A 25,255-nucleotide genomic window follows, 5' to 3' on the forward strand; every position below is an offset into this window, starting at 1 on the left:
CTGGCCTCACTCAGTGGGTTAAGGATCCAGCGTTGCTGTGAGCTGTAGTGTGGGTGACAGACTCAGCTCAGATTCTGCATTGCTGTGGCTGTGGTGTAGGCCAGCAGGTGCTGCTCTGATTCGACCTGTAGCCTGGGAACCTCCATATGCTGCAAGTGTGGCCCTAAAAAGCAAAAAAAAAAAAAAAAAAAAAAATCATATTTCTGTTTCTCTGCATGGTAAAGGAGCAAGCATTTTTATCACCAAAAGCAAGAAAATAAAATAGAAAGCCAACTGCCTTCTATGAAACAAAAATAACCCTAATGGTAAAAACTAACTTTACTGAATGCTTAAATTATACTTGCAGAAAAATAAACATTGACATCACCCCTTTGTAGGAAAAAGAAAAGCCACAATTTGGGGGGGGGTAGTCATATGGAGATCCCACAAGTGGTGGTTGAAACCTAATATCGGGGGAAACATGAGGATGTGACGGTTTCTAAGGAAACAGTAACAGAAAGAAGTTGCTGGAACTCTATTCAGGATAAAGAGAAACCATTAAACATTGTTCCTATTAAATCAGGATGGAACTTCACAAAAATTAAAGATAAAGGGAATAGGAGATTTGACAGGGAGGTCTACATTATAAGTTATTTCATATAATATATAGCAATTTATAGTTCTCATTTTGATACTCTGCAGCTAAGCATTTCCAAAGCTCTTAACCTTAAAAAACAAACGGCAGCAACAAGGTCATACTGTATCATACAGGGAACTGAATCACTTTCTGCATAGCAGAAATTAACACAACACTGTAAATCAATATAATAAAATAAATTTTAAAAAAATACATGGCAGGTACTTACAAAAGAAAAAATAATTAAACTGCTGAAAAAAGAAATTATACTGCTGAAATCCAAAGAGATCTTTTTCTTTCAGAGACATGAAACTTACCAGACTAGACAATGTAATCAGCACACACTTTCCTCCCTCCTCCAAAACCACTCTTCTTAGCCATAAAAACCAAGACAACCACAACACTGTTAAAAAATAAATATTTGGGGGGAGTTCCCTTCGTGGCATAGCCAAAACAAACCTGACTAGCAACCATGAGGATGCAGGTTCGATCCCTGGCCTCACTGGGTGGGTTAAGGATCCAGAATTGCTGTGAGCTGTGGGGTGGGTCACAGACATGGCTCGGATCTGGTGTTGCTGTGGCTGTGGTTTAGGCCAGCAGCTGCAGCTCCGATTGGACCCCTAGCCTGGGAACCTCCACATGCCATGAGTGCAGCCCTAAAAAGACAACAAAAAAAGAAAGAAAGAAAGAAAGAAAGAAAGAAAGAAGGAAAGAGAGAGAAGAAAAGAAATATTTGGGTGGTCACAACATTGTAAATCAACTGCCCTTTAATACAATTTTTAAAAATGAAAAAATAAAACATAAAGAAATATGTGAGTGGGAAATAATAATAAATAATGTCCTTTCAAGAACATTTTGAAGAAGGATTATTTCTGAATAATATGAAAAATATTCTTGGGAAAATTTGAAAACTCTGTGGCTTCAGTCTACTCAGCCAAAAAGAAGTGAAAGTCTAATTCAAGAATTTAATGAATTTAGACTATTGGTTACAACTTGGATAATGAGCACCAAATATATGCATTTTTGTAACTTCCATATGCCCCCAATTATCTGGTACACTGATCTAGCATTTATTAGGCATGTGTTCTTCCTTAGGAGAGTTTACAATCCAGCTGAGAAGACAAAGGAACTTATATGAATCACTCAGCACGATAGAGAAAAACTATAGTGCTTGGGAAAAGAGATTGCAGTGGCTCCAAAGGTTCTGTTTAGAAAAGGGAAGGATGCGGGTGGAAGCAGAGGGAGGAATGAGCACAGCAGGTATTCCCATTGGCCAAGCTTTCATTTACAATGGTATCTGGTGGGTTCTAGCTGAATGAGTGTTTTCTAACCATCCTTCAGAAAGCAAGTCATTACTGTACCTGCTCCACTACAGCAATTGCCAGCACTGGTGTCTTCTGTATTCCCGATGCCTAGTCATCATCGTGGGAGTACAGAGCTTTGCAAATACAATAGCGTGGGAACAACACACCTCCTACTTCGGTGGAAGCTGATTCTTTTTTTTTTTTTTTTTTTTTTTCCGTCTTTTTGCCTTTTCTTGAGCTACTCCCATGGCATATGGAGGTTCCCAGGCTAGGGGTCGAATCAGAGCTGTAGCCGCTGGCCTACACCAGAGTCACAGTAACGTGGGATCCGAGCTGCGTCTGCAAACCACCCCACAGCTCATGGCAACGCTGGATCTTTAACCCACTGAGTGAGGCCAGGGATCGAACCCACAACCTCATGGTTCCTAGGTGGATTCGTTAACCACTGCGCCACGACGGGAACTCCAGAAGCTGATTCTTGTCATCATTCCTCGGTGTACAAGCATAAAGTCTTATGGATGTTGTCAAGCCACCAGGACAGAAGGCTGGAAGGTCACACTGCACTAAGGGAGCCTGAGGAATGACTCAACTGGTTAAACAGGGTTGGAAAAGCTGTGATCACCCACGAGGAGCAGCAGGTCAGTCATCTGTGCTCAGCCCAGCCAGAAACAGGAACTTGGTGCACATTCCAAGAAAGGCATGAGCTTTGAAACAGGAAGAGGGGATGCCACGGCTGGGAAGGCAGCTGTGTGATAAACTGGCTTCCAAAGGAAATAATAATAATAGCCTGAGGCCACAGAGCCGCTGGGCCCACCTTTCGGAATAAAACATTAGGCTTACAGAAGCCAGGCTTCACTGAAAGGTAAACTATTTAGAGGCCAAGGTGACAGAATGAGCCCTCCTAGACAAAGCGAATTTGACAAGTAGGAACCAGGGCTCTCTGACCAGGAAGCAATACACGACTCAAGGAAAGGCTAGAGAGAGGTTTGGCCTCCCATGACCACTGTGATCATTTGGGGGTGGATGCTTAGCATACGAAGGAATCAGGGAGGAGTTTCTGTTGTGGCTCAGAGGTAACAACCTAACTAGTATCTATGAGGACACAGGTTGGATCCCTGGGCCCTGCTCCGTGAGTTAAGGATCCCGAGTTGCTGTGGCTGTGGCTACAGCTATGACTCAACCCCTAGCCTGGGAACTTCCATATGCCATGGGCACAGCCTAAAAAGACCAAATAAATAAACAGGAAGGAATCAGGGGCTTTAATTGGGCTAGGTGAGAGAATATACCCAGGCTGGTTAGAAAACATTCACTGTGGGAGTTCCCATTGTGGCTCAGTGGTTAACGAATCCGACTAGGAACCATGAGGTTGCAGGTTCGATCCCTGGCCTTGCTCAGTGGGTAAAGGATCTGGCGTTGCCGTAAGCTGTGGTGTTCGTAGGTCGCAGACGCGGCTCAGATCCCATGTTGCTGTGGCTGTGGTATAGGCCAGCAGCTACAGCTCTGGTTGGACCCCTAGCCTGGGATCCTCCATATGCCACGGGTGTGGCCCTAGAAAAGACAAAAAAAGAACAAGCAGGGAAAATGGCAGCACACTGCTGTGGCCGAACTACACTAGCCTCTCAGCAGAGGTTAGTAAGGAAAGCTACACTCCAGGCACTAAAGGCAGCTGGAACAAAACGTACTTCCTCTCCCTCCTGAAAGCCCAGTAACATGACAAGAAAGGGATAAACCCACAAGGATGGGGAAAATAAGAGGCAACAGTACAAACACTTGGGTGGGTTGAGGGGAAGCCAAGAAACAACCTGATATACGCCACAGAATCTCAAAATGCTAATTAATTAAAGGCGCTGACCCTCTGTGGGGGGAGGGCGAGCTAAAATAAAAATCGAAAGCCTCCTTGAAAAGCAATTGCATCTCCCAGGTCCCTCCAGCCACTCTGAGCAATTAGGGAAGTGCCCCTTCTCTACCCCATGGAAAACACCTGGAATTTCTTTCCTACCTCCTCCGCCCGGGGAGTTACAGGACCATATAACTACCCCAGAGAGGGTGAAAAAGATAAGGTCTCCGGGCTGGAGTATGTCAGGCACAGCCCAGGTGTTTTAGTGGAAATATCAAAGGGGTAAGACTCACCCAGATCACCCAATGGTGAAGGTCTCGGTCAAGAAGCCCTCACATCTTCAGCTTTATTTTTTGTCTTTTTGCCTTTCCTAGGGCCGCACCTGCGGTATATGGAGGTTCCCAGGCTAGGGGTCTAATCAGAGCTGTAGCCACCGGCCTATACCACAGCCACAGCAACGTGGGATCCATGCCAAGTCTGCCACCTTAACCACAGCTCATGGCAACGCCCGATCCTTAACCCACTGAGCAAGGCCAGGGATCGAACCTGCAACCTCATGGTTTCTAGTCGGATTCATTAACTACTGAGCCACGGCGGGAACTCCATCTTCAGCTTTTTAATCCCCCCCCTCACATGTGAGCACACAATCAAGAGTATGAAACACAAAGAAAGCCTCTAATTAAAAGGCAGAGACCTGGGAATTCCCATCACCGCTCAGCGGTAACAAACCTGACTAGCTTCCATGAGGATGTGGGTTCAATTCCTGGCCTCACTCAGTGGGTTAAGGATCTGACATTGCCATGAGCTGTGGTGTAGATGGCAGACCAGCTCAGATCTGGTGTTGCTGTGGCTGTTGTGTAGGCCAGCAGCTGCCCAACCTGGGAACTTCCACATGCCGCGGGTACAGCCCTAAAAGGGAAAAAAACAAAACAAAACAAAATATCAATTGTCAGTGGCAGACAGATATTTTTGTGTACTTACTATAAAATGAATAGACAAAATACAAACAGATAAAATAAAGAAAGATAAAAATAGACATTTACCAGGAAGCTCCTTAAGGATGGGCTATACCAAAATGAGGAAATCTACAAAGCAAAGACATACGCTATGGGTAAGAGAAGATCTAATACAGGAGAAAAATAATAGGGATCCCCAGGATGACAAAGAGAGGTCCTCAGGGTGACATCTGTGCCCCATATGTTGAGGGCAACCAGTCCAGACTAGAGCAAGCCAGGAGGCTCAGGGACAGCTTCTTCAGGGAATATGAAATTAACAGAATACCTGATGCATCTGACTTAGAAAACTAGCCCAAAGTTTGGGGTTGAATTAATGGTGAGTACATAAAAAAAACTAAGCCAATGCACAAAGCAATTACTGACTCCAAGGAAAAGAAAAAGTTGTGCTTGACTTAGCTACGAATATTGGTCTAACCAAAATTACTGTTTAACCAAGGATGGGAAAATAGGGAAGCTGTGGTTAGGTTGGGGGTTAGAAGGAAAAAGAGAGCCAAGTCATCATCTTCCACAGCGGGGAGTCGACAGATAATGCTTCAAACTGAAAAATGCAACTACAAGTATCCACTAGGAGCAATGAATGCCAAAATAACCCACTCAAAGAATCACAAGTGTTTGTTTCTGGAGACAGAGAACTGTAATTTGGATGAAAAGTCTAAAAAACAAACAGAACTAAACGAAAAATCTATTTGCTTCTATGCCCATTTTTACGTGCTTTTGCTTTGTTTCCCTAATAACAACTTGGGAAAATTCCATCTTTGTTTCCCCCAACAAAAGAGAACATCATTTTCTACATCTAGTTCACTGTAGTGGTAGTCATCTGAGCTCTAAGCGGTCAAATGCAGTGGGAAAGTTAATAGTTATAATCCAATCCAAGGAAGAACTGGTTGAGCTAGGGCCCAGACACAAAGGCAAGCCCAGATGGAGGCAGGTTTGAAGGCGGAGGCAACTTCTCAGCCTCTCTCCTCTGAAGTTCTTTTCAAAGCTATTCTCACAGCACAGTTACACAGGACAGGGAAATTTTAAGAACTGCAAATGACCATGGACTAATTTCACTCCTTTCTAACAGACTCCGATGCCCAATTTATGACCCTAATCCAACCAAGGCAACTAGCCCCCAAAGTGGTTGATCTGGGTTCAACCTCAATTACTCCACGTTGCCTGTGTAGACTGGATAAAAGGCGTGCACAGGAAGGGCTCCGAAACAAGTGACACTGTCACCAACAGACATTTACTGAGCATCCATGCACCAGGCTGAAGGGCAACAGCCCTGTCAACTCTGGGGAGCAAGTGTCCTGCCCTGCACAATGAGATGATTCTCCCCAGGGGTGGGAACCCAGGGAGGGGTGGAGTAGGGTGGAAGTCAAGGAGCTGGAAGAGCTGGGGTGGGGAAGGGAGGCACCAACCGGGTCAACCTGGAAGAACCTGTAGGCAAGAGGTGTGCTTGGAGGCCCAAGGCCCAGGCCCTCAGCGCTCTGCATACACAAAGGAAGGTGGGGAGACCAGGATTCTTCCCCATGCAACGAGTGGCCAGACACTGCCCACAACCCCACCAGCCACCTTATTAAAGGGTCAACTTAGAGAGCAAAGGTCACTATTCTCCGATACAACTGTAAACAGGTTGATAGTTTGATAAGCTATCTTGATAACAGGTGGACAGTGCTAGAGCATATAGTAACATTATTCTTTCCTATTTGGAAAGATGTGAAAATTCTAGTTCAAGGACCAATGTGGGGCAAACGTCTTGCCAACTAGAGCACTGCACAGATTTGCATGTGTTTGCAACACTTACCCTATAGGGCTCTATACGGTCCCACAAACCAAAAAGTACACACCCCATGGGAAGAATCAAGATCATTAACATAAACACAATGCAGTAATCATCTAAAGCTGGCGAGAGAAGCAATACATTGATCAGATTAATTGGAGTATTGGGAAAGTATAGGTCTTGCCTAAACAATGAAAATGTACCTTAAACTAAAAACTATTCTCAAATACGTAATGAGAAAATTACACACACTTCTTTTCTCCACAGAAATCATGACACTCCAAACTACATGTGACTCTCGCCAGCTGAGCTACTAGCGTCACACACTAACCTGCTAAATCCTAAACTTATCTGGGAAACCTACTGTTTGGTTGGGGCTGTTTTTTCCTATCCAGCTCTTTAGGGGAGAATCATCTAGAAGAGAATAAATTCTCAGAATTTCCTAACAGGAAAAATGGGCACTCTCTGGAAAAACACAGGGTATATGCTGAAAACACTTAACTATTTTGGACCAGCTTCAAACCCACTTAGCCACCAGTCATCCTGTTGTTCCGACTTAACATTGAGACCCAAGCTTCTAATCAAATATTCCAGTCTCCAAAGAATGGCAATAGATGAGGCTGTTTCTGAACCTGATACACAGCAACGTGTTATTCTTCCATGAAAACGAAACAAACAAAAAAATCAAACCAAAAGGAAATTTAGGATCCGAGGGAAAGCTCACGCTGCCGCCGCCCCCCCCCACACACACCGAGTCAAGGCCCTAGCTTTTCCAATATATTTATTCACCAGACCCCTTTTTTCAAGGTTCAAACACAATTTCCCAGATGAAAAACGTAAGGCTAGTAATGTGAGGCACTTAGGATACGTGCAACTCTGGAAAGTCTCGGTGGATTCTGCCAAGCCTCGGCGGATTCAATCAAGCTGAGAGAAGGAATCAACCCCGCGGCGCAGCTGAGAAGCGAACCCAATGCCGAATTTGCCGAGGGGCGGCCTTGGTCCAGAGACCCAAGGGGAAAGGGGCGGGTGTTCCTCGGTAGAGGCCAGTGCCCGAGCCCGAGAGGCGGAGAGGCGGCGGCCGCCGGAAGGCGCGGCTACGCTGGGACGTGCACCTGTCCCTTCCTGGACCGCAGGAGCAGGGGTCCTCACCTGCCGCGGCACGTCCCCACTCACAGCGGCACAGAAGAGAGAAAATCGTTTTTAGTTCCACGTCTCTGGGTTTGTAGAAGACTCCTCTTGGCGCGTGCATCTCCGTCCCCACCCTTCCCCGCCCAGAGTCGCCCAGTCCCCGGGCCGCCCTCGTCGGTCCTCGGCGCCCTTACCTGGCTGGAGTGCGCCGGCTGCGCCGAGCCCGGGAGACGTGAGGTCTGCCAGCGCCACGGAGTCCCGAGTCCCCCCCGCCCCTGCTCTCCGACCCCGCCCCTGATATCCAGCCACGCCCCTGCCCTCCGGCCCCGCCCCTGCGCTCCCCGCCCCGCCTCTCTACCGCCCCGCCCCCGCTCACCGAGACCGGCGGCGACCTGTTCCCACCGCCCTACTGCGGGTCTGAAACAAATGGCCAGAGTGGGTCGGATACGCGCCAGGGCTCCCGCGACCCAACTGGAGTATGGGGAGAGTCGAAGAAACTTCCCTGGTGTTTCGGACGGCGCGCTGGGCCTCCTCCCCCAACCCCAGAACCGCGGTGCGAGGATGAGGACACCCCCAGGCCGGGAGAACCCCGCGCAGTGCCACCTGTGGGTGACCCGGGGCTCTGTCGGAATTAGGTACCGCACCTCCCCTTCAGCTAACTCGTGGCAAGCCAGGTGGGTGATGCGGTGCGGTGGAGCGAAGCAACAAGTTTTACTAAAAGAATAAGTCTTTTTACTGTCAAACCTGAAGCAGCAGAGCGTATCTGAAACACTTACAGGGTCACGTGGCCTCACTATTGTAGTTACACTTTATTCACTCACTGAAGGATAACAACTGCCCTTATATAAGACTTAACTTTGTGCCAGGCACTCTTCTAAATGTATTACCCGCATTAACATGTCTAATAAATTTATGTTTTATCAGAATCGCCCATTATACATAGGCTGAAAATGAGGCACAGAGAGTTAACCTGCCTAATGTCAGCTAACCAGTAAATTGAAAAGCTGGGATTCACATCCCAGAAGCCCTCCTCCTGATTCCAGGCTCTGAACCACTGCTCTCCTGACTCACCAAAATTTGAGTGTCCATCTGTCCCATGAGCTGTTAGAAGCCCGCAATAATACAAGACGAGGTCTCGGCCCTGTGGCATATGGGAGTTCCCAGGCTAGGGCTCAAATAGGAGCTGTAGCTGCCAGCCTAAGCCACAGCAACACCAGATCTAAACCGCATCTGTGACCTACATCCCAGCTGGTGGCAATGCTGGATCTTTAACCCACCGAGTGAGGCTAGGCATGGAACCCACATCCTCATGGATACTAGTCAGATTCTTAACCCACTGAGTTGCAATGGGAACTCCTGCCTTGGACGAGCTTTTAGACTAGTGGTGGGGGGGTAGTCAATCAGTCATCAATAAGCAGGTAAAAGTGAAGCCATTGCACACCTGAGAAGCATCCTGACTAATTTAAAGCAGGGTGATAGAATTGAGAGTGATGAGGAAGGAGAGATGGCTCAGAGGAGGTGACACTGTAGCTGAGAGCTAAATGGTAGGGCAAGCCGAAAGCCTGAAGATGAAGCAAAGGGAAAGGCACATACATTAAGCATCATTGTGCCTTGTGCTTACTGGAGACCTAGAATCATGTCTTCCTATGTTATCTCTCGTTTGATCATTCAGTAACCCTTAGAAGAGGTCTGATAAGATTCCATTTTCCAGAGGGGGAAAAAAAAATCTAATGAATAATGATTTGCCTAAAGTCATACAATGCATTAGAGAAAGGATTAGGGGGTAGGGGAGGGGTGGGAAGAGGGCACAGGTTTGAACCAAGGCTTTTTGATTCCAAAATCCTCTTCCACTGAGGTGAGGGCCTCAAGTATGATGACCTATCAGAATAAATCCTGTAAAATGTCCCTTTTGTGATCTTCTTTCCTCCCTGCCCCAGTCTCTTCTGCCTTCTGTTGACTAGTTGATATAATTTCCCTCAGGGCAGGTGTTCTTTGAGGGAACAGAGGTTAGGAACTTTTTTCCAAAGGTGCAAAAAATTGTGTGTGTGTGTAGAGGGGAAGAGTTGTAATCATATAATTATGGTAATAAAGTTGGTTTTCTCCCTAGACAAAATGCTCACACACATATATATGTGTAAGTGAGAGGACTTAGAATTTTCATCAAATTGACTGATCCAGAAAAGGTAAGGGAGTTCCTGTTGTGGCTCAGTGGGTTAAGAACCCAACTAGTGGATATGAGTTTGATCCCTGGCCTCTCACTTAGTGGGTTAAGGATCCCGTGTTGCCACAAGCTGCAGTGTAGGTCACAGATGTGGCTTGGATCCTGTGGCTGTGGCTGTGCTGTAGGCCAGCAGCTGCACCTCGGATGCGACCCCTAGCCTGGGAACTTCCATAAGCCACAGGTGCGGCCCTAAAAAGTAAAATAAAATAAAAGAGAGAAAGAGAGAGGAGTCTGTTTTGTCATTCTTAGTTCTCAAGAAAACCAGAGAGGACTGATGTGTGAACGAAACATCTAGATCAGCATAACTCTTTATCAGTGATAATTGAGGTAGTTTCCACAGTGCTATACTGTTTCCTGGTGAAAGCAGTCTCTGTAGTGCCAATCAAATAGTATAATTAGGTGGTTAGTACTGGTTTAATCATCTCCGAAGCCTGTGATGGAGAGTGTTGGCATTGGTTTTCAGCAGTGTTGTTAGAGAGACTGTAAGGGAGCTTGAGCTACATTGACAGAAAGGTGTAAAACTGAACTCAGGATGTGGTAGGCTAAAAAAAAGTTTCATCTCTACCATTTCCTATATGAAATGGACAATAGCTTTCATGGAAAACAGAATGCAACGTTTAGGCTTATGTAATGAAAACTTTTATGTTGAGCCCGTTCACAAGAAGGAATCTGGTGGTGGACCTAAAAAGATTTCTCCCTCTTTCTCCAAAGAGAAGATTCAAACAGTATTATTGCTGCTCTCCTTTTTTAATAAAATTGAGATACAGAAGGAAAGGGGCATTTATGACTTAATAAAATTGAGGTACAGAATAAAAGGGGCATTGATAACTTTATGATGAAGAAAGACAAGGATTCCTTTCTTATCAGATATGCACATGGCTGCTATAAAATTTGTATGTTTAGGAGTTCCCACTGTGGTGCAGCGGGTTAAGGAGGTGGCATTGTCTCTGCAGCAGCTAGGGTTGCTACTGAGGCACAGGTTCAACCCGGCCCAGCAGTGTGGGTTAATAAGGATCCAGCATTGGCACAGCTGTTGGGTAGGTTGTAGCTGCAGCTCAGATTTGATCTCTGGCCAGGGAACTTCCATATGCCTCAGGGGCAGACACCCCCAAAAGTTATATGTTTAAGTAAGCAATACCAGGTTGACATAATTTTAGTTCCTTGAGAAAAGAAAATACATCTTTTTAACTTGCACATACATTCCACACCGTGCATAAGAAGACACAGAGTCAATGTGAGAAGTTTGTAAATAAAGTGGTGTTTGGTATTTGGAGCTTCTCCTACTCTTTTTTGTACATCTCTGGCTTCCTTTTGTAACTTTCTTCCCACCCATGGACCAAGCCCATCCTAGATGAATGGATAGTAAATGTTTGTTGAATGAATGAATGATGACAACAATGATGCTAATAATGCAGGCATCAGTCTTATAATGAATCTGTTCCTACGTGAAGATTACTACTTCACTGTAGTGGTATGATGTATGTCTGCCTCTCTTTCCATCATGTAGATGAAAGTAGTTGCTTCTTTTGAACTAAATGGAAGAAAAGAGTTTGGGATGCAAAATGTTGGACACAAAATCAAAAATTATACTCTTGGGAACAATTGTGAAATAAATCATGCAAAAGCAAGAAAAAGCATCATATGCAAAGTACGTGTATAAGATCATCACTCTTAATAATAAAATAGAGGGTAACTCTTCTTCCCCCTCCCAGCTGTCCTGAAAGCTATTTGCTTTCCTGTAATAAAGACTTTGCTTGCAAAAATAATCATCATAATAATAATATAATTAAATCTCCAATAATAGGGAAGTGTTTAAAATATATCAGTAGTATGGAATGTCAGACTGTTGTTAAAAATGGTATCTATGGTAATAAAGTAGAAATGTGGAGGAAAACATTAAATTTTTTAAAAAGAAAAAAAATTAAAATTAAAAAAAGGAGCTCCCATCGTGGTGCAGCAGAAATGAATCCAACTAGAAACCCGGAGGTTGCAGGTTCGATCCCTGGCCTCACTCAGTGGGTTAAGGATCCAGAGTTGCCGTGAGCTGTGGTGAAGGTTGCAGATGTGGCTCAGATCCCACGTTGCTGTGGCTGTGGTGTAGGCCGGCAGCTGTAGCTCTGATTGGACTCAGCCTGGGAACCTCCATATGCCGCAGGTGTAGGCTTAAAAAAGCAAAAATATAAAAAAAAATTTTTTAAAAATATACAATGCTTTACATATCCTATCATTGTAACTAAAAATTTTATGGGAATAGAATTGATGTGTTGAAAATAAGAATTATGAACAGTTATTGAGGGAGTTCCTATGTGCCAGACTGTTTTAAGTACATTAGATTAATTCATCTAATTCGCACAACTGCCTGAGGTGCAATAGCTTTAATAGAAAACTGCACACAGTTCTTATTTTCATTTTACAGATGAGGGAATTGAGGCAGAGGTCTAAGTAATTTGCCCAAAGCCACACAGCCAGGATGTGGATATAAGAGTGTGACTCCAGAGTTTGCCGTCTTAACCATGCAAAACTATTAGATAAAATAATGTGTGACTTGTGGATTATGGGGGGTTTTTTTAAAAGTGCTTTCTTCTATTTTTGCTGTGTTAATATTTTAATATTAATTTAATAGTAAATAAAAAATATATTAAATTCCAGAGTTAGAAAACAAAGGCACAGAGATAAAACTAGATTACACGCTGAAGAAGAGACGGATGAAAAGGTTAAATGGGGAACATATTGAGTGAAACCGTATGGGTTTGGACAATTTATATTTTGGATTAGGATCTATGGAGTTCCCGTCGTGGCGCAGTGGTTAACGAATCCGACTAGGAACCATGAGGTTGCGGGTTCAGTCCCTGCCCTTTTTCAGTGGGTTAACGATCCGGCATTGCCGTGAGCTGTGGTGTAGGTTGCAGACGCGGCTCGGATCCCGCGTTGCTGTGGCTCTGGTGTGGGCCGGTGGCTACAGCTCCGATTCAACCCCTAGCCTGGGAACCTCCATATGCCGCGGGAGCGGCCCAAGAAATAGCAAAAGAGACAAAAAAAAAAAAAAAAAAAAAAAAAAAGATCTAAATAGTGTTTCAAATGGGTCCAATATGTCAACAAATTTACAGTTTATGAGGATTGAGTTAAAATGAGCTGTGTCACATAGAATGTTACATTCAGTATGATTAGTATGACTGAAAGTATATTCTGACCTGATGGCTTTTACTTGCTGTTTTTTTCTACCTTGAATGCTCTATCTCGAGAAGGTCTTAAAGAACCTTCCCAATGGTGGCTGTTGGAAAAATGTGACCATCACTGCATTCGCAGGAAACTGAGAAAATAGTGGTGAACAGTTCAACAAGCTCCCCGTTACGGTGGAGCTTAAGTTCCGGTGGAAAGGTCAGTCACTTAAAAATAGGTTTAGCTAGGAGTTCCCACTGTGGCTCAGGGGGATCAGTGGCATCGCTGGAGTGCTGGGATGCAGGTTTTTCCCTCAACCCCACCTAGTGGGTTAAAGATCTGGCATTGCTGCAGCTGTGGCTTAAGTCTGATCCTTGGCCCAGGAACTCTGTATGCCGTGGGGCAGCCAAAAAAGAAAAAACAATTTAAATTTAAAAATTAAAAAAATAGGGGAGTTCCTTTTGTGGCGCAGCAGAAGTGAATCAGACTAATAACCATAAGGTTGTGGGTTAAATCCCTGGCCTCGCTTAGTGGGTTAAGGATCTGGTGTTGCTGTGAGCTGCAGTGTAGGTCACAGACAAGATTTGGATCCTGCGTTGCTGTGCCTGTGGTGTAGGCCAGCGGCTGTAGCTCCTATTTGACTCCTATCCTGGGAACCTCCATATGCCGTGGGTGCCTAAAAAGCAATAAAAAAATTTTTTTTAATTAAAAAAAATAAAAATAGATTTAGCTACAAGTAATGACATCCCCTCATGGAAGTCTGAATAAAGCCCTTCAAAGATTTTTATATCTTAAATCTCTGGAACTTATGAATATGTTAACTTATATAGCAAACAGGACTTTGTAGATTAAGTGAAGGATCTTGGGGAAAATATCCTGGCCTATCCAGGTGAGCTCAGTATAGTCATGGGAGTCTTATAAGGGAGGCAGGAGATTCAGAGTCAGAAAAAGAGTTGTGCTTAGAATTGCAGAGGACAGACAGAGAGTAGCAAAGATCTGAGCAAGCTACACAACTGCTTTGTAGATGAAGGGAGGGGTCACAAGCCAGGGAATGCTGGCGGCTTCTAGAAAAAGACAGGGAGCAGATCCTCCCCTAGAGTCTCCAGAATGAACCAGCCCTACTGACACCTGGATTTCAGCCCATTAAAATTGATTTTGGACTTCTGACCTCCAGAACTGTAAAATAAGACATTTGTGTTGTTGTTAAGACAATAAGTTTGTGGTAGCATGTTTAGGAGCAATAGCAAACTAACAGAACCCTTTAAAAAAATTGTCTTCGTTTGGATTTCCCACTATGATGCAGTGGTATCAGTGGCATCTTGGGAGCGCAGGAAGCAGCTTTGATTCTCCACCTGGCCCAGTGGGTTAAGAATCCAGAGTTACCGAAGTTTCAGCTTAGGACACCACTACGGCTCAGGTCTGATCCCGGCTCAGGAACTCCATATGCCACAGGGTGGCCAAAAAATAATTTATTTTCTTAGTATAAGAAGTCAGTGTCAGACTGAAATGATGTTCCATGGTGTCAGGACCTTAGCTTCTTCTATATTTTCATGTAAGTGGGACCTGGAGGGAAATATGAGTATCTCCAGGGACTCATGATGTGGGTATCAGGCCATGTCAGTAGTTCTCAAACTTAAGTAAAGTATAAAACCCTTTCAAACAAGAGGATTTTACCATACACACACACACACACAAACACACACACACACACACACACACACGTATAGTTTTTTATGTATATGTATAAAACTAGTTCTGCATCATTTATGTCCATATCATTTTAAACATATTTAAAACCAAAATAAGTTTGTAAAAGAAATTCAGATAAGACTGCAAAACCAGTTATTGAGGCCATGTACATCCTCGCACCATGGTGTCACTGGAGGCCACTTCAGGAGCAGTAACAAGACATTCCTGGAGTTTCCTGGTGGCTTAGAGGTTAAGGACTAGATATTATTACTGCTGTGGCTTAGGTTCAAGCCCTGGGCTGGGAACTTCCACATACTGCAGGCATGGCCAAAAAAAAAAAAGACATTTCTATCCCTTCCAGCCAGTGAAGAAGTATCATTGGAGGCCAAGTGGGGAGCTGAAACTCCCAACCCCACCTGTCAGTATGAGGTCACCTCTGCTTGATTGAAAGTAGGGCATGGGACACCTGAATTTCTAACCCACTCTTGTGGAAGGTGGTGAAGATGGTGCCCCCACCTCCCCTGCCATAGCAGTGTCAGAAGAATCCAATTAAAACAGGATTCTTGGAGTTCCCTTTGTGGCGCAGTGGAAACAAATCTGACTAGGAACCATGAGGTTGCAGGTTTGATCCCTGGCCTCCCTCAGTGGGTTAAGGATCCAGTGTTGCCATGAGCTGTAGTGTAGGTCACAGGTGCGGCTTGGGGCCCACATTGCTGTGGCTGTGGTATAGGCCAGCAGCTGCAGCTCTGATTCAACTTCATATGGAAACTTCCATATGCTGCAGGTGCAGCCCTAAAAAGTGAAAAAAAAAAAAAATTCTTCAGAGTTCCCATTGTAAATCAGGTTAAGGATCCAGCACTGTCACTGCCGTTGCTGGAGTCACTGCTGTGGCACAGGTTCAATCCCTGGTCCAAAAACTTCCATATGCTGTGGGCACAGCCAAAAAGAAAACAACAGAATTCTTAAATAAAATGCAAATTTTGTAACATAATACCCCACATGTTCTGATTTCAATAGGAAATAACTCTCTATTCCAAGAAACAAGAAGATCTCAAACTAAGTAAAAAAAGATAATAGATGCCAACACCAAGATGTCTGGGATGTGAGAGTTACATGAGAAAGAATTTAAAGTAGCTGTCACAAAGCTGATTCAATGAGCAGTTACAAACATACTTGAAACAAATTTTAAAGAAAAATCTCCAGAAAGAAATAGAAGGTATCAGTAAATAAATAGAAGATGTAAAAATGAATCAAATGGAAATTTTAGAACTGTAAATTTTAAATATGTAGAATAATAACTATATATTTAAAACTACATGGAACACAACATTATAAATCAACCATACTTCAATTAAAAATTAAGAAATAAAACAAAACTACATGGATAGGCTTTAAACAGAGTAGATGGGATAGAGGAAAAAAAATCAGTGACCTTAATAGAGCAATACGAGTTACTCAATCTGGACCATTAATAGTCCTGTGGGACTATAACAAAAGATCTACCATTTGCATTATCAGTCTCAGGAAGGGAGAAAGAGACCCAGGCTAAAGTGCTCCAAGACATAATAGAAAAACACTCTCCACATTTGCAAAATCTATGAACCTGCAGATCAAAAAGTTAAGCCAACTGTGTAGAGGATAAAGGCAAAGAATTCCACAGTAAGACACACCATAAACTTCTTAAAACTAAAAAACAAACAAAAACCTTTTTTAAAAAAGAGAGAGCCATGACTCCTTACCTATGGGGGAAAACAATTGCAAAGATAGCTGATTTCCTATCAGAAATCATCCAGAAGGAATTAGCATGACAGTTTTTGAGTGCTGAAATAAAATAACTTTCCCCAGCCCACAATACTATACCCAGTGAAAAATATCCTTTAAAAAATAAAGGGAAATTCCAAGTAGGAATAAAAATTAATATATAAAAAATAAAGGGAAATCAAGTCCTTCTCAAGTAAAGGAAAATTAAGATAATTTGTCATCACCAGTCTGCCCTAGAAGAATGACTAAAGGAAGATCTCTGAACAGGAATCAATGATAGAAGGAATCTTGGAATATCCAGAAGGAAAAAAATACACAATAAGCAAAAATATTGGTAATATGATAGACTTTCCTTCTCCTATTGCTTTTTCAATGATAGTGGGTAGTTGAAGCAGAAATTGTAACATCGTTGGAGTTAATGAACCCAACTAGTATCCATGAGGACAAGGGTTCAATCCCTGGCCTCGCTCAGTGGGTTAAAGATCTAGCATTGCCATGAGCTGTGGTGTAGGTTGCAGACCTGGCTCGGGTTCCACATTGCTATGGCATAGCCCCACAGCTACAGCTCCAAATGGACCCCTAGCCTGGGAACCTCCATATACCTAGGGTGCGGCCCTAAAAAGACAAAAAGATTTTTTTAAAAATTGTAACATTGTCCAAGTGGTTCTAAAAGTATGTGAAGAAAATATTTAGGACAGTTATAAATATGGCAGAAAGTAAAGCTATGTAAAGTTTCCTTCAAACTGGTAAAATGATGACACCAGGAGAAGTATTTATGATGTAAGTATATGTAATGTGTATGCAGTGTAAATCACTAAACCACTAAAAGCTATACACTAACCACTAAAAAAGCTATACCAACAGATATACACGAAAACACTGTATTTAAAATGAAATAAAATTCTAAAACTATCCCTCAAATGTTTATGGAGCATATACCAAGATAATGATATCCTGGGCCATAAACAAACCACAACAAATTTTAAATAATTGAAATCATGCAGCATGTATTCTCAGATCACAGTGAAGTCAAACCAGACATCAATAACGATTTCCAGCAAAACTCCAAAATGCTTGAAAAATAAGCAGCTTACTCATAACTAATACATGGATCAAAGAGGAACTCATAAGGGAACCCAAAAAATATTCTGAATGGAATAAAAGCAAAAATCCAACATCTAAAAATTTGTGCACACAGCCAAATAATGTTGAGAGAAATGCATAGCAGTAAATGCATCCATTAGAAAAGAGGAAGCATCTCAAATCAAAAATCTAAGGTCCCACTGCCAAGAACTTGGAAAAAGAAAAGCAACATAAATCTAAACAGAATGATGGAACTAATAAAGATAAAAGCAAAAATCAATGTAATTCCAAACAGAAAAAAATAGAGAAAATCAGTGAAAGAGCTGATTCTTTGAAAAGATCAGTGAAATTGTCAAAAACACGGACAAAGACTGTTAAAGATAAGAGAAGACTCAAATTACCAGTTTCAGGAATGAACAGGGGAACATCATAAAAGACCATTCAGACACCAAAAAGGTATTAAAGGACTACTACAAACAACTCTGCACACTTAAATTGGACGATTTAAATGAAATAGGCCAATTCCTTAAAAAGTACTAATTATCAGGAGTTCCTTAATGGTCTAGTAGTTAAGATTCAGTGGTTTTACCACTGTGGTCTGGATTCAAACGCTGGTCTGGGAACTGAGGTCCCACATCAAGCTGCTGCACAATGTGGCAAAAATATATATTTTTTAAAGTAATAATTATCATATTTCATCCAATATGAAATAAATACATGAAAAAGCCCTATTACTATTAAGGAACATAAGATGTAATTTTAAAACTCCTCAAATAGAAATCCTCAGACCTAGAGTTCTCATCATGGCTCAGTGGAAATGAATCTGACCAGCAAACATGAGGAGGCAGGTTCGATCCCTGGCCTCTCTCAGTGGCTTAAGGATCCGGCATTGCCATGAGCCGTGATGTAGGTCGCAGACTTGGCTGGGATCTAGCATTGCTGTGGTCACAGTGTAGGCCGGCGGCTCCAGCTCCAATTTGACCCTTTGCCTGGGAACCTCCATATGCCTTGGGTTCGGTCCTTTAAAAAATAAATAAATAAAATAAAAAAAAAAACTTCAGACCCAGATAGTTTCAGTAGAGAATCCTACCAAACATTTATAAGAATGAATACTAAGTCTTCACAATCTTTTACAGAAAACAGAAGAGGGAAAGAACCTTTCCAATTCATTTTATGAAGCTAGTGTTACCCTATGCCAAAAGTAGAAAAAGACAGTACCAATAAAGAAAACTACAGACCAGTATCCCTCCTGAGTGTAGATGTAACTATCCTTAACAAAATATTAGCAAATAGAATTTAGTATTATATAAAAAGAATTATTTACTATGACCAAGTGAGGTTAATTCCAGGAATGTAAGATGGTGCAGTATTTGGGGAAAAAAAAGCAAAAACTTTTGCACTGTGGGAAATATTTTGCAGTTCCTCAAAAGTTAAACATAGAATTACCATATGACCCAGCAAGTAGATCTAGGTATGTTCCCAAAAGAACTAAGAACAAGTACTCAAACAAATACTTGTCCACAAATAGTCAAAGCACCATTGTTCAAATAGCTATAAAGTGGAAACCACCCAAATGTCCAGCAGCTGATGAATGGATAAACAAAATAGGTTATATCCATACAACCAAATATTATTTCACATTACAAGGAAAGAACTCCTGATCCATGCTACAACGTGGATGAACCCTGAAAACAATACACTAAGTGAAAGAAGCCAGACACAAAAAGCCATGTGTTATATTCATTTAATTTATATGAAATTTCCAGCATAGGAAAATTCATAGAGACAGAAAAGTAGATTACTCATTGCCAAGATTTTGAGGTGGGAGGAAATTTAAGACCAACTGCTAATGTGTACAGGGTTTCTTTTGGAGGGAATGGAAATGTGGGATTAAGCAGTAGTGATGGTTACACAACATAGTGATTATAATTTAAAAAAAAACCCACTGAAGTGTACACTTTACAATGGGGAATTTTATGTTACGTGAATATATATGTCAATTAAATAATATTTTTTCTTTGCAAAAGACACTGTTAAGAGAATGAAAAAGACAAGCTACAGACTGGAAATAAATATTTGCAAACTGCATATCTGACAGAGAACTAGTGGTTAGACTGTATAAAGAGCTCTCACAACTCAACAGTAAACTAACAATTCAGGAGTTCCCATTGTGGCTCAGCAGGTTAAGAATCCAACTAGTATCCATGAGTTTACAGGTTCAATCCCTGGCCTTGCTCAGTGGATTAAAGGATCAGGTGTTGCCACAAGCTGCTGTGTTGGTCTCAGATGCAGCTCGGATTCCCAGTTGCTGTGACTGTGGCGCAGGCCGGCAGCTGCAGCTCCGATTCAACCCCTAGTCTGGGAACTTCATGTGCTTCAGGTTAGGCCCTAAAAATAAAACAAACAATTCAATTAGAAAATGAGCAAAAGATATGAAGAGACATTTCACCAAAGTGCATGCAAATAGAAAATAAGCGCGTGAAAAAATCTTCAAGATGATTAAGTATTTGATAAATGCAGATTTAAATCACAGTGAGGTATCACTATACAACTATCAGAATTACTAAAACAAAACAGTGACAACATCAAGCACAGGTGAGGATGTAGAGAAATTAGGTCACTTATATTGCTGGTGGGAATGTAAAATGGCACAGCTACTTAGGGAAATGGTTTGGCAGTTTCTTAAAAAAACTATACATGTCACTATCTTATGACCAGAAATTGCACTTAGGCATTTGTGCCAGAGATATGAAAACTTAAGTTCACCCAAACGCCTGTACCCAAAGTTTATAGTAGCTTTCTTCCTAATATTCAAAACCTAGGAAAACCCATATGTCCTTCAACAGGTGACAAGTTAAACTGTAGTGTATCATACTAAGGAATACTACTCAGCAGTGAAAAATAAATAAAACTATTGAAACAACAGCTAGACAAATCTCTGGAAAATTATGCTGAGTGAAAAAAGCCAATAAAAGTAGTTACATACTATGTGATTCCACTTATATAATATTCTTGAAATTATAGAAATGGAGAACAATTAGTGGTTGCCAGGTGTTAAAAAGGGAGTGGGGGGCTGAACAAAGTGGGTACAGCTGTAAATGGGCAGTAGGCAGGATCCTTATGGGGATGGAAATGTTGTGTGTCTTTCCTGTATCAGTATCAGCATCCTGGCTGTGATACTGTACTATAATTTTGCAAGATATTACCAGTGAGGGAAGCTAGAAATATGAGAACTCTATTTTTTCATACCTCTACATTTGAATCTATAATTAGCTCAAAGTTAAAAGTTTAATTAAAATTTTAATTAACAGCTGATAATGACAGTAGCCCACAATTTTCGAATACTTGATGCTAAGAATGGTTCTAAGTACATGATTCATTTAATCTTCTCAACAACCCTACAGTATAGGTATAGCCTAAGGATCGGAAAATAGATAAGTGGAGTTCCCTTCGTGGTTCAGTGATTAACGAAGCAGACTAGGATCCTTGAGGGTGTGGGTTTGATCCCTGGCCTCGCTCAGTGGGTTAAGGATCCAGCGTTGCTGTGAGCTGTGGTGTAGGTTGCAGACGTGGTTCAGATCTGGCATCTGGCTGTGGCTGTGGCTGGCAGCTGTAACTCCGATTAGACTCCTAGCGTGGGACCTTCCATATGCTTCAGGTGTGGCCCTAAAAAACAAACAAACAAAACAAGAAAACTTGCCAAGTTAATTATTGCTAAGAGCTATGATTGAAATTCAGCATGAGCCTATGATCTAAACCACCATGTTGATAACCAGGCAATTTCACATCCTCAGGCTTCTTAGCTTTCCTTGAAGCCTGTATCAAGAGAGTTCCCTAGTGATCTAGTGGTCACCGCTGCAGTCTAGGTTCAGTCCCTGGTCTGGGAACTGAGACTGAGATCCCACCCACATTCAGGTGCTGCACATTTCAGAGGAAAAAAAAAAAAAATCTGTTATCAACATTCCTACCCTGCAAGTTACCTAAGAATCAGTAGCTGCTGCCCTCTCCAGGCTGGGCATCGTTATACATTTATCAAAGTTTTCAATGGAGTCTTTTTTTTTTTTTTTTTTTTTTTTGCTGCATCCATGGCATGTGGAAGTTCCCAGGTCAGGGATCAGACCTGCCCAAGAGCAGTAACCTGAGCCACAGCAGTGACACCACCAGATCCACGGGGCCACCAGGGAACTCCAATGGAGTTTATTTTATTACTCCCAGTTCACTTCATTCATTGATGTTACCCACCAGGTGCTGTAGACCTTAAAAGTTTTTAGACCCTGGCAAACGACATTACCTTGTGCCTGCAAAATGAAAAAGTCATGGAGAAGAAAAAAAAATTAAAACTACATTGATTTCAACCAAACAAAGAAGAACATTAGAATCAATATAAAGTCTGAATTGTAGGATATTTTATTTGTTTGTTTTTAATGTTTTGTTTTTTTCGGGCGTGCTGCATATAGAAGTTACAAGACAGTGTGTGGAAGTTTGTAGGCCAGGGGTCGAATCAGAGCTGCAGCTGCCAGCCTACACCACAGCCACAGCAATGCCAGATCCAAGCCGTGTCTGTGATCTACACCACAGCTCATGGCAACACAGAATCCCTAACCCACTGAGCAAGGCCAGGGATTGAATTTTCATCCTCACGGGTACTGGTCAGGTTTGTTACCACTGAGCCACAATGGGAGCTCTTGAATTGTAGAATATTTTAAAAGTAACTGTACTCAAGCAAATGCAAGTAGGTACTGCTAATACTTGCAGCAGATTTGCAGATTTTTTTGAAAAATGACATCTTCCTATGGACCAGTTCTTCTCAAACTATCACTTCCTTTGTTCATCCCTCTTCCAAACTACCTGCTATTACTCTCCTTTCCCTGCCTCACCACAGTAGCTATCAGTGTTCCTCATGTATCCCCTTGGCATTTACCTTTTCCTTAGATGCACAGGTCACCCTCAGGCAACTTCTGCCTGAGAGCTTTCCCTTATGGGAAACAGGCCAGAAATGCCAGAAGAGTTAACATCTCCAGGGAACTGCCACCAGCCAATGACAGATGAAGACTGGAAGATAAATACCCTAGTTTCTCTGTCCTTGGGTGGGACAGCTCTGAAGCATATGCTCATGGATTGAGGGCTAGTTGCTCTCAGTGATAACCTGCTCACTAATACACCTTTCATTCATTCCTTTCTTTTCTTTGATCCACTCCCAAATAAACCATTTTCATTAAAATCCTTGTCTTAGGAGTTCCCGTTGTGGCTCAGCAGAAACAAACCCAACTAGTATCCATGAGGATGCAGGTTCGATCCCTGGCCTTGCTCAGTGGGTTAAGGATCCAGTGTTGCTGTGAACTGCAGTGTAGGTTGCAGATATGGCTCAGATCCTGAATTGCTGTGGCTGTGGCATAGGCTGGCACCTGCAGCTCTGATTAGACCCCTGGCCTGGGAACTTCCGTATACCTCAGGTTGCGGCCCTGAAAAATAAGCAAAAATAAAATAAAATAAAATCCTTGTCTTAGGTCTGATGAACACCCTTCCTAGCCCAAAACACTCATCCCAGGAAAAAAAGACCAGTATGTTATCTTTAAAAACATAGCTTCACCCAGAAGGAAAGTAAACATTGGCTGTGTTTCTAGTCCATTGAAAAGGATTGACCTGGCTGGTTTTAGATAGATAAGGACTAGTTTTGAACTGGGAAGGGAAAAGGTGAAGCAGAAGCATCTGAAATCCCAATTCATATTCTTTCCTCCTCACCTCTGAATTTATCCAAGTCTGAATTTCCTAGTGGTTCTGTTAATTCCTGCAAAGGCAACTGTTATGGACTGAATTGTGGCACCACTACCCCTGCCAAATTTATAGTTTTAAGCTCTAATCCCCAGTGTGACTGTATTTGGAGTTAGGGCCTTTCAGAAGGTAATTATGGTTAAATGAAGTCATAAGGGTGGGCCTTAGTCCTATAGGACTGCTGTCCATATGAGAAGAAGAAACACCAGGAGGAGTTCCTGCTGTGGCACAGTGGGTTAAGAGTCTGACTACCCCTTGGGTCACTGTGGAGGTGTGGGTTCGATCTCCACACAGTGGGTTAAAGGATCCAGTGTTGCTGCAGCTGAGGCTGGAATTCAAAACAGACCTGGGAAACTTCCATGTGCTGCAAGTGAGGCCATTAAAAACAAAACAAAACAAAACAAAAAACACCACCAAGAGTACCTGTGCACAAAGAAAAGGACAAGTGAGGACATAGCATGCAAGCCAAGCCAAAGAGAGAGACTTCAGGAGAAGCCAGACCTGCCCACATCTTGGTCTTAAACTTCCAGGCTCCATATGTTTGAGAAAATTAATTTCTGTCAAATTGAGCCACCCAGTCTGTGCAATTTTGTTATGGCATTCCAGGCAAACTAATACACCAACCCTAGACAAGTAGGTGACAATAACTGATGTATGTATGAATTTTTCCATCTCCCATGCTTTGGGCAGACAGTTCTGGAAGGCCTTAGTATGCTGCTCAAAAGGTTTTAGCCAAATCAAAGCCCTGATGCCCCAAGCGTTGACCTCCAAAATAGACCCTTGTATTAGCTTTCCCTCCTCTACTTCATTCTCCCACTTCCTTAATCCTAATTTCTCAGTCATTCTAAGTATACTGCCTACATAAAAGTGCTCATCGCAGTTCTGCTCTTGCAGTAACCCAAGCTAAGACAGGGCCTGCCCCCAGACGCAAAGTAGGATCTGGTCCCAGGAATGGCAGCTCTCAGGGTCCTATTCACGTGCTGCACTCAGGGTGGGCATTGTAGCTCCTCCAAGTAAACTCAGGGATGCACCAACCAGAGGTCTACTTCATTCACCACAGTCTTGCCCACCAAGACTGAAGGTACCAGGGATCTGTACCTACAGAAGAAACAATGGAAGAAAAGTCAATATCCATCCAAGGACTAAGCATGGGCCTCTTGCCAAAGTTCCTGAGCCAATGTAAGAGATTGCGATTCTTGATAGGATTCCATGGAGGGAGGAAAAGCAGTTGATTAATAACTTCAGATTTGATTTCCTGCCATTTGAACAGATGAGGGCTCAACTCTGATGGCATTTGTTTCAGAAAAATAAGAACTATGATATATGTTATGACCTGGTGTTACGGCCTCATTAATAGCTGTGATTGGAGTTCCTGTTGTGGCTCAGCAGTAATGATCCTGACTAGTATCCATGAGGACGTGGGTTCAATCCCTGGCCTTGCTCAGTGGGTTAAGGATCCAGTGTTGTCATGAGCTGTGGTGTAGGTCACAGACACAGTTTGGATCCCACGTTGCTGTGGCTGTGGTGTAGGCCGGCAGCTGCAGTTCCAGTTAGACCCCTAGCCTGGGAACTTCCACATGCTGCAGGTGGGGCCCTAAGAAGAAAAAGAAATTTTTAAAAAAGCTGCAATTGGTGGCATTAGAAACCAAGATTGGGAGTTCCCATTGTGGCACAACGGAAACGAATCTGACTGGTATCCATAAGGATGCAGGTTCGATGCCTGGCCTCGCTCAATGGGTTAAGGATCATTGCCATGAGCTGTGGTGTAGGTCACAGACGCCGCTCAGATCTGGTGTTGCTGTGGCTGTGGCGTAGCTACAGCTCAATTTGACCCCTAGCCTGGGAACTTCCGTACACCGAGGGTGCAGCCCTAAAAAAAAACAAAAAAAGAAAGAAACTGAGAT

General features: G+C 42.7%; 1 protein-coding gene across 2 annotated transcripts in view; it reads right to left on the reverse strand.

The window, feature by feature from the left end:
* The window catches only part of TEC (tec protein tyrosine kinase), a 131,467-nt gene extending 123,530 nt beyond the window's left edge, over window positions 1–7,937 (reverse strand). Inside the window, exon 1 of one of the 2 annotated variants that reach the window (XM_003128960.6) lies at window positions 7,861–7,937. The gene's annotated coding sequence lies outside the window, so the exon portion shown is untranslated. Of the gene's footprint in view, window positions 1–7,687 lie in introns of both variants that reach the window. The other variant, XM_013978655.3, reaches the window with a different exon arrangement.
* Window positions 7,938–25,255: the final 17,318 nt, after the last annotated feature.

This window comes from Sus scrofa, chromosome 8 (genome assembly GCF_054392235.1).
Source record: "Sus scrofa isolate SSC_HxYL_T2T_F1_AM1 chromosome 8, Sscrofa_HxYL_maternal_Yorkshire_Landrace_v2.0, whole genome shotgun sequence".
NCBI classification, from domain to species: Eukaryota; Metazoa; Chordata; class Mammalia; order Artiodactyla; family Suidae; genus Sus; species Sus scrofa.